General features: G+C 31.4%; 1 long non-coding RNA gene across 3 annotated transcripts; it reads left to right on the forward strand.

Annotated features, from left to right (window-relative positions):
• Positions 1-4,159: 4,159 nt before the first annotated feature.
• Positions 4,160-6,829, forward strand: LOC114077263. Of its 3 annotated transcripts, none has more exons than XR_003578344.1 (3): positions 4,160-4,448; positions 4,547-4,645; positions 4,924-6,829. It is a non-coding gene; the product is annotated as an uncharacterized LOC114077263 (long non-coding RNA). The 3 variants fall into 3 exon arrangements; XR_003578343.1 differs by having other exon boundaries at positions 4,573-4,645; XR_003578342.1 differs by having other exon boundaries at positions 4,160-4,645.
• Positions 6,830-8,505: the final 1,676 nt, after the last annotated feature.

Raw genomic sequence — 8,505 nt, forward strand, 5'->3', positions numbered from 1 at the left:
AAAAAATAATTTTCAGATTCTCACATTTTTTTAAAAATAGAACTTGTCTGCGTTTTGCATGTCGAGCTCTCGCTCATACTCCAAATTACAATCACAAATATATTCATACAACATGAATTTAGCAGCACACATTTATGCTGTAAATGAATGGAATTTCTAGAATAGTAGCATCTTTAAATGAGCTACTCCAATATAAGAAGGATAAGACCTGTGTTAGGGAAAAGGAGAAAACTTTAAGAAACAATCTTGCACTTCAGAAGTTCTTTTTTCTATCTCCCTCCCTTGTCACGTCATCTCTTTCTTCTCTCTGTTGCCACCAACACTTCAAAAATATACATGTTCGGACACCGTAAAGTCTCCCAATCTCCATTAAGTTGATCTCCAAGCTTTAAGCCCTTGAGCTTCGATCTTATGATGCAGCAATTTCCAAAACATTGGCATACTATATAGATTCAGCTCTAAATTGACGAGTGAAAATATCTTTACGGGGCGTTTTGCACTAACCTGAAGGAAGTTCTTTATCTCTTGTCTAATATTTATTGCTTCAATCAAATTACTCATTCTGATCTTCAAGAGCTATGAAAATCTATTTGTACGATACATGTTGCCTACAACAAAATGCTCTTACTTCTCCAATCATATCTCTAGATTTAGAAGTCTAAAGAGTTTGTTCATTCTTCATTTTAGACTCAATCATTTTCATCTCCCTCGATACTATTATGCATAAGTTGTCTGGTGATTCATTATGCATTATTATATCCTCTTTTGGAGGTCTGCACTCAGCCTTCATATCTGCAACCTATTCAGCAATTAGACCACAGTTGCATAGGAGCAGGCAAAAAATTAGATTGTATATAGAAGTCAATGTAATTAAGCCCTATTGGCCTTCAATTTTTTTCCCTTACTACAACCATTGACATCCTTTGATGAAAATCGTCTTAACAAAAGTAAATAGAATTTCCCTTGTGACACCTTCAAAGAGACAAACTTTCTCTACCGTTGGTAAAAACAATTGGTGCCTGATGCTTTTGCAGATTGTCTTGAGAAGTTGTTCAATAAATTCATGCCGGTTTAAACAGAAAATTAACCTTCATGTCAAGGGTTCAAATTCTTGCGTTAGCATCTTCTTTTTCTTCATCAAAAAAATTCATGCTGGTTTAAACTCTCTGCCCTGAATCTTAAACACATTTAAGAGAATATTTGGTCCTTAGTTAACTATTGTAATCATCTTTCATTTTATTTACTACTTAAGCTATAACAAAATATATGATTTGATGCAAATATCAAATGCATTTCGAGAGGCAAGTAGTACATAGTACAAACCTTTCTCTTTCACCAATCACAATCATACAGAAAAAAAAAAACCTTTTCTTGAGAGTTACAATGCCCTCCCAGTCAGATAACTAAATCCATTGTACTGTAAATGTCTTGTTTATTCAAACATTATGCCGGTACCCCGATTAAAAGGAGCAAGAGGCATTATGTATATCCAAAGGTTAGTGATACTCGAAAAGAAACCAACTCAAAAGACGGGGCATTTAGGAGAGCTGAAAACAATGAATAAGATGACACCTTTAAGTTATCTTCCAGAATGCGAGTGAAGTAGTTCTGCAATTCGGTTCAACACACGAAATTCCATGTTGCGTCAATGCTATTTGTCTAGAACGTAGCATAATAAATGACTAATTTAGTGATCGAAATATTTGTACACATTCATACTGCAAAATAAAGTGACAGAAATTGAAATGAAAGAGGATGTTTCTTCGGAATTTTCACAAACAGGTAGAGGGCAAAAGTAGAGTCGATTAACAAATTTTCAAAAATAACATGCTTTTTTTTCCCAAATCAATTGAGAGAAGAACAATAATAGTGAATCAGAAAAATAATCCCCTTATTTCATGTTCTTAAATCACACAGAGATCCAAACAACCCATTTGCAAATACATGTTAAAAGAGAAATCAATGATTTAGTTTGTCTTGGATAGTACATGGAAAATCAACAATATTCAGGGACCATCGATATTACTTTTTTCTTAAAACACAGTAAGAATCAAGAAATCGGTAGTTTCAAGTTTCAACCAGAACAGAACAAATAAAATTAAAAAAATCACAATTTTTCCAGCCAGAATTCACATCAACAAAAGAAATAACTTGAAACTCAACTCACACAAATCATAAACAATCACCCAAAACTCCAACTCAAACCATCAAGACCCCAAAAGCACAACAATGATGGAGTATAACACACAGATAGAAAATGAAGGATGAGGAGATACCCACTTGTTTTTTCAAGTGCAGGATGAGAGCCATGTATTGTGTACAGCGAAGTGAAAACTCGAAGTTACCCTTAGCTTAAACTTTAATGACAAAAAACAGGCAGGTTTGATACCTTTGCCATTGCTCATGCTTCTAGTATAGTACAAAAGTTCCTATAAGAATTTAAAATAATAAACCATTGATGCATACGTATAAAAATCTTTGTATTTGTAAATGTATGGTAGTAGCAACCTATGCAATAAGCAAAATTTTGGGTATAGAATAATATTTAAATGTATTTATTAAATAAGCTTAGTTATACTCTTCATTCATTTTACCTGAAGTTTTGGGCTAATATCATCTCTCAAGTTTAATCCAAACTTAGAGGACATTTTTATGATATAGTTATGAAAAAAAATATTTTTAAATTATCCTAAACTTTGCAATAAACATCCTTCTTGGGGAGCAAACACATACAATATCTCAAACGTGTCCTTATTTTTATTTTGGCACTCCATCTTAGCTTTTTATCCATTTTAACCCTTAAATTCCATTTTATGTACCAGTTAACCACAAAATACTTTTTTTAAATAATTTTTATTAATTTATTTATGTTCTTCAACTTTAGTTTCTTATTTTAAAAATTGACGCGTATGTGTTAATTTACATATAAAATATTAAAAATTAACAAACAAATATTAACTTTTTTAACAAAATATTTTTTTCTGAAATCGTGTTGATTTTCTTTCTTAAAAAATCATTGACAATCCAACGAAGTCTATCAAATTTTAGCATATTTTACTAGTGTTACTGGCCACGAACAAGAGATTCTTTTCTTTAACTCATATTGAAGATGAGTTTTTAATTCATATTTAGATAAGTTATAAATTACAAAGCGAGTATTTGCATTAAGTTAAGATACAGGGATGATATAAAAAATATAAAATATGTTGTATTATTTAATTTAATTGAATGTTTAAGAAATAAAATCAAAATACTTTAATTTGTTTTCATGCAAAAATATAGAGAAAAACTCAAAAAATATATAATATTTTACAACAATTAATGGACGCACATCAATTTTTAAAATAAGAAACTTCAATTAAAGAACAGAAATAAAAATAAATATATTATAAAAATTAGAATTTCGTGTTTAAGTGGTACATAAAAAATGGAGTCTAAGAGTTTAAAATAGAAGAAGGCCAAAATGGAGTGTCAAAATGAAAAATGAGGACAAGTTTGAGAGGTTATGTATGTGTTAGGCCCTAACAAAAGGATGTTTATTGCAAAGTTTGGGATAGTTAAAGAATGTGTATTGTAAACACACGCTCATTGCACCTATTTTACTAATTATTGACCCTTAGTTGCGCGCTTCCAGAGGTAAAAGAAAGTTTAAAGAGTCAATAATGGTTAAATATCGAATGATATACATACAATATAATGATATGATACTAACTTTACTTGGCTTGGATACCACGCCGATACACTAGCAATGGTTAGTTTAGGTAACCATATGATACACTAACTAATTTACTGTGGGTTCCATGAGAGGACCAAGTAAGTGTTTATGGATATCATGATGAGAAGATCATGAATTTGTGATCATGTGGTACATGCATCTTGGTATTTGACGTTTCATGATATATTGATTGTCAAAAATATAAAATTATTAATTGACAAAAGATGTAGTGTAATGCACATGATATGCACATTCGATGCACGAAACTAGTTATTATTATTGTTATTATTATTATATCCCTCATATTTAGAAATGAGAGTTTGATGTACCAACACAACCGTAACAAGTTGTACCTAAAGCTATCTAATTTGTACAGTAACTATGGACCAACACAGCAACAAATATATACATATATATTATATATATAGTTGTACAATATGAGAGTTTGATGTACCAACACACCTTTAACAAGTTGTACCAAAAGCTATCTAATTTGTACAGTAACTCTGGACCAACACAGCAACAAATAATTGTACAATAAGCAACATAAAGTGTACAATCAAGTTGTTCTCCATTTAACATGTGTAAGTACACAAACTTTTCCCTCACACCACCTGTATGATCTGTATGTACCCTCCCTCAATAAATAAAATAGACATGCATCTCAATTCCCGCCAACACCCCTTCAAAGAACAAACTTGATCTCATCGCTTTCAAGCTTTAGGTTTGAAAGGTATATGAGTTCTCTTTCTCCTATTCTCTTCTATATCAGTTTCAAGTCTCTGTACTCATTTATTATGTTTTTAATTAAATTTATTTTTAAATTCAAAGGTTTGCTCTGAATTTTGTTTTTCCAGTTCCCAAGTTATTGTTCTATTCATTTCTTTCACTTCCAGCCTAACATTGACGAATATGGGAATCAGAATTTTGGTATGTGTATCTTAGTTTCTTATTCTTTTTGATACAATTTCTGGCTAAATTTAATTATTACATGCATGTTTAACTAACTAGCTACCTGATTTGCACATGGATTGTGTTTCTTTGACTAATGTTATCCAATAACAATTAATTTATGCTAAGTTAGGCGTCTTGCAAAAATCTAAAACATCAACGATGACTTAAATTTGATGTGGATTGTGCCTCCAAGTTGTTTGATAATATGCCTCATTTGAAGTTTGCTGTTGCCATTCTCTATTTTTGGGTTGTAGCAGGATAGTCTTATCATCAACTGATGTACGAGAAAATATTCATTAGATGGAGAAGTTCATCAAGATTTTTGCAGGCGTTGCTGATCATAGTTTCAATTTCAAGAGCTTACATCACAAAACTATTACTTTATAACATTAAAGTAATCAACTGTGTCCACCAAAGTACAGTAAAATCAACCCAACATTTCAGACTCATGGTCTGATTTGATTGTAATATGTACAAAGATCAGTTGAACTCCTGCAACCTTTGGTGGTAAGTGAATGATATCATATATCAATATTGTAAGCTATGCAAGAAGGTGATTTTTTTTATCTTCTAAGCACCACAATGCACTTCCTTGCTTGAACTCTTAATGTTGTGCTTGGTGTTAGGTTGTGGAGCCTGATTACTATTTGATATACTGTCATATATTAGGCTGTACTGTTTATTCTCCATTTATTTTCTGTAACTGTTCATACTCTGAATTATTAATATATATACCTCACCGCCGTGGAAGTTTACCCACGGGGTGTTACCACGAACTATTGGTTTCTCACTTTTACTATCTAGATCTCTCATCTCTCTCTCGAAAGTTCCTGTGTTCTTCATTCATCAAGTGTGTGTGTGTGGATTCGATCCTAACACTTGGTTTGTTAGAGAAGGAGCTCTTTGTTGATGAGGTTTTTTAGGAATCTTGCATTGTTTACTATACTCACTTAGTTCTCTATCTGCAAGGTATATGTTAGTTCCTAGTTTGGGTTTTAATTAATTTGTCTGTTCTTTTGAGTTGTTTCTTGTGGATTTTTGATTATCCTATATGCTTGCAAATGATTTTATTGTGATTTGTGCAAACATCCTTGAAGATTCATAGGTGCAATAGAGTTATGTTATATCATGTTGTTCTTAGATGATATCATTGAAGTGGTGTGACACTAATTCTTGGATGATACTGATTAAAGTGGCGTCGCAGTGGCGAAAGGAATAAAATTTAATTTTGTAATTTCTGACACTCACCTTCTTTTAAGCTTTCACCTTCCAACGCGCGAACTATAAGAATAGACACATGTAGTTCCTTTTTTATAGGTATTCTTTCAATGTCGACACAAAAATTAACTTCAACGCTGCTCTTATCTGAAGATTTCATTTCCCTCAGGCTCTTTTAGAGGTAAGTATATCTGTCCTTTCAACGTATTTGCATCTATGATCTGAATGTTAAATTTGACTCAGCATAAACAATTATGATAATCAAAATGGTGTTCTTATCGTGATAGATTATTAGTAGAATGGTAAAGTTTTAGTAGCAAGGGTCAATTCATCATTTGGTAAATCCTTCTACTTAGAGGTGTAATTTTTTAATTTTATTTCTACGAGCATCTCTAGAAGAAGAAGCAGAGGAAGCGATAAGATGTTAATGGATTTTTTTCTCGATTGTTGAAATATTGGAGTAAAAAGTATTACTTTTTTGTAAGTTGTTGATTAACTACTTACTGATTTCTTATTTGATGAATTTGTGTGAATAAATTGATTTATGTTAAGGGTAGGAGTTGCAAGTTTCTTTACTTTTTTTATGCAGGAACTAGATGATGTTTTATGGTAGAATACCACTTGACCATAAGGAGAGAGACATTCAACTACTTGACACTAATGCGATGAATCTAGCGAAAAAAGTAGTTCAAAAGAAGCCACAAGTTTAAATAGAAAGAATAGTCAATGTCAATTAGAGAAAACTTTATTGAACTCTTCCTTTTGAAACTTACCATCATATATGAATTATGTTAGTACAAATCTATGTATTTGTCAACCTTCTGATGGAGGCATATAGTATCACTCATCTAATTTGCTAATAACTTTTGAAACTACCGAGATTGTTCTTTGAAAATGGATTCTTGCAAGTTTTCTGTTATCTTCTATAATAGTTTTGCTCAAGAGGAGGAAAGCCAGAATATTTTATATTATATACTTGACTTTGCCAAATCTCAGGTTGTGGTCATCTCACCCCGTGATGATGTTTGTTGTGAGAAGGAACATAAAATGTTGTATTTATATGTAGTCTTCTGAAAAACATTGTAGATCTCATTTTTTTTCTTTCCATCTCTATAATATGATAATAACAGAAAGAAAAAGAAAATTAGCAACAAGATAATCTTGCAAGAAATACCAGTGCAATTATGGTTCTATAGAGACCCGACTACGTAGCTACTTGCTCTTAACTTAAAGGAAAAAAATGTAGTGATATTAGATGATTCAGTTCTTGAATCTATCACTTTTAACATATGTATGTTTTTACCATTTGCAGCCTTCTCCTTTTTTATCTGGCAATTTAGCTTCTCTACAATATCAACACCTACATTTTAGTAAATATTGCAAGTCTTTTCTTATACATTATCTTTTTTTTCATCGGAAAAGGGCCTAAAATACCCTTGAAATATTGAAAATGGTACAAAATTACCCTCCATCCATCTATTGGCTCCACAATGCCCTTTTCATCCACCTATTGGCTCCAAAATACCCTTGTCATCCACTTTTGGGTTCAAAATTGACCACTTTTTTTAATTGTTTTAAAATTAAACTCTTTAAATATTTTTAAAAATACTTGGCGTTCAACTATTGATTATAATTTTAATTTATTAATTAATTTATAAACCAACCCACTACCCGCTCATTACTAACTAAACCTCACTCAATTAATAATCCAATTATAGTATCAAAATCGTCACAAACACTACTAAAACACGATGAAATTATAGATTCCTGAAATGACATTCAAAATTAATCAGTAATGGGTGGGTAATGGATTGATTTATAAATTATACTAATAAGTTAAATTATAACAAATAGTTGAGTGCCATGTATTTTAAATAATATTTAAATAGTTTAAATATAAAACCGTTAAATAAGTGGTCAATTTTGAACCAAAAGGTGGATGACAAGGGTATTTTGGACCCAATAGGTGGGTGGGAAGGGTATTTTGGAGCCAATAGGTGGATGGAGGGTAATTTTATACCATTTTCAATACTTTAAGGGTATTTTAGACCCTTTTCCGTTTTTTCATTTGCCTTTTCATTTATTTTAGTGCCTAAGGATGATACAAGCAAACCTTGCAAGCTGACTTCCTTCTTGGATTATAAGGTTGGAATAAGCCACATAGTGAGAGAAGTTGAAAAACATGTACCAAGTAAATTTACCCTTTTATTTATAACATTTCAGTTTTGTATTCACAATTTTGACATACATTTATCATTTAGACTTGGCGTTGCTAGCGTCATCCTACTACCTTTCACTCCAAGGGGAGATACTGAAAGAGTTCTTCATTCATTATGTAAAATATTTACTACCATAATGAATATATAAGAAATCAAAAATAGCAATGAAACCTTTGAGAAGTAGTGTTCTTAGACATCACAACTTAACCTTTTATATAGTTTAGATATGTTAGGAATCTATATCTAAGAAGCCTATCCTTTACAGATTTTATTATGTTGATGCTAAATATTGATTTTGACATCTTATTTGTTGAACCGTAAGACTCCACAAGAGAAAAACATGTGAGATGGTCATTATAATTGAAACACCCTCAATGGTAGTAGTTGGTTTTTTATGAC

The sequence above is a fragment of the Solanum pennellii genome, chromosome 5 (genome assembly GCF_001406875.1).
Source record: "Solanum pennellii chromosome 5, SPENNV200".
NCBI classification, from domain to species: Eukaryota; Viridiplantae; Streptophyta; class Magnoliopsida; order Solanales; family Solanaceae; genus Solanum; species Solanum pennellii.